The sequence below is a fragment of the Myodes glareolus genome, chromosome 6 (genome assembly GCF_982192425.1).
Source record: "Myodes glareolus chromosome 6, mMyoGla1.1, whole genome shotgun sequence".
NCBI lineage: Eukaryota > Metazoa > Chordata > Mammalia > Rodentia > Cricetidae > Myodes > Myodes glareolus.
In genome coordinates, this window is record NC_142031.1 from 7,547,878 (window position 1) to 7,550,186 (window position 2,309).

Below are 2,309 nucleotides of genomic sequence, written 5' to 3' on the forward strand. Positions count from 1 at the left end.
ATGCCTGGTACCCAGAACTTCTTAATACGGCCCACAGATCTTAGCATGTGGGTGCCCGTGGAAGCTAGAAAAGGGCATAGGATCCTCTAGATCTGGAGTTACAGGCAGTCATGAGCCGCCTGACATGGGTGCTGGGAATTGAACCAGGGTCCTCTGGAAGAACAATAAGCATTCTTAGCCGCTGAGCCTTCTCTCCAACTCCTCTGCCTTATTTTTTATAGCCAACGTGGTGTTATTGCCAAGCTTTTCCTATCCTGAAATGAAATCATAGGTAATGTAACCCACCTAAACGTGGTGCGTTGTTGCTGCTGCTGCTGCTGGTGCTGTTTAATGTTTATTTAAAATGATCTCATGTCGTCCATGTTGGCCTCAAACTCACTCACTACTCAGCTGGGAATGACCTTGAATTTTCATCCTCCTGTCTACATCTCAAGTGTTAGAGTCGAAAACTTACACCATCATTTCTGGTCTGTGCGGTGCTGGGGATCAAATCCCAGACTTCTCATATGCTACCGAGTCTACCAACTGAGCTACATCTCAAGCCTCCCCTCCCAGCAGCTATTATTAGAAAACACAAGAGGATGAGCTGCGTTTATGGTGATGCTCTTACAATAATCCAGGAGATAGCCAACTGCGAATGACTCAGAACAAAGCAGCTGGAGTGGAGCCAGGGAGAGAGGCTGGATTCTGGGATAGGTTTGATGATGGAGTTGAGATTTGTGAATAGGTTGGGGTCGGGAAGAAAGTTCATGTGACTTTGAAGGACATCAGGTACAATGATGGGGACACTGAGTGGAGCAGGCTTGGGGTAAAGTGCGAAGATTTTAGGCTATCTAGCCGGGCAGTGGTGGTGCACGCCTTTAATCCCAGCACTCGAGAGGCAGAAGCAGGCTGATCACTATGAGTTCAAAGCCAGCCTGCTCTACAGAGTGAATTCCAGGACAGCCAGGGATACACAGGGAAATCCTGTCTTGCAAAACCAGTAAAGAAAGTGGAAATGCAGTATAGGAAATGTCCGGACTGGAGACATAAGTTTGGGGCCGAGAGTTCTTGGAATGACTGACAGCTGTCGGATTGAAGGCGTCTGACTGCGGTGAGCGTGTGAGATGACCGCGGTGGCAAGCACCCGGAGTCCCAGGAGGACTGGGACTTCAAGGTCATCTTTGGCTACTCTGCTAATTTAAGATGAGGCCAGGCTGGGCTCCGTGGGACCACTTCAAAAAGAACAGAAAAATAATATGAGCAGTGAACGGCTATGTCTGGAGTCTCAGCTGTTAGGAGGTAGAAGCCAGAGGTTCGGGCGTCCAAGGACAGTCTGCTACATAAGGAATTCAGGCCCACCTGGAGCTACCTGAGCCCCTGTCTCAAAATATCCACATCCAAACAAGACAAGCTCCAGTGTGCTCTGTCTTCATCTGCCGCTCTGTCTTCATCTGCCGCTCTGTCCCAAGCCGCTGTCGCCTGCATTGAGTTTAATTGCCCAGTTCTGAGGACCTAAGTCTTGTTCTTAAACAGATCACCTAAATTTTGTCAGTTAAACCAGGAACTGAGATCCATCGTTGTAAATTAGGCTTGAGTTGACTGAGCTCGGGAAGTTCTCACTGGGGGAACTGCTATGTTTGAGGTCAAGTTGGAGCTGGGGCTGAAGATATCTTGAAGGCCTCCTTACAACATTTCTCAGTCTACATACCTATAATGGCCTCTAAGCTACTCTTTGGAGCATTTTGTCATGAACAATAAAGAGACACGGGCAGGAGCCTTGCTTCAGTCATTTCCAAACCCCCAGGGAGCCCAGGGCGTGTGGAGGACTTATGACGTTGCTGATTTCCAGCAGACAGCCTCTAAATCTTCCATCCTTTTGTATCATCACTTTATAGTGGTTTAAATTATTTATGTTGTTTTGTTGAAAGCGAAGCCTGTTAGAGAACTGTCACCAAGGGAAGGGCAGGAAACGGCAAGCACACCGAATTGTGGCAGGACAGAGACTTTTCAACGTTGTTATAACTTAAGACTCTTGGTGAAAGAGTGTGTGTGTGTGTGTGTGTGTGTGTGTGTGTGTGTGTGTGTTCATCAGACACAAGAGACAAAGATGACTGGATGTCAGTGCTTCTCTGGTTACCTTGTCTCTAATCTCTGCGCTCGCTCTCTCTCTCTTTCTCTCTCTCTCTCTCTCAATACAGCCTCACCATGAGCCATGGCTGTCCTGGAACTTGTGGTATAGATCAGGCTGGTCTTGAACTCACGGAAATCTGCCTGCTTCTACCTCCCAAGTACTGGGGTTAAGAGTGTACACCACCATATCTAGCTCC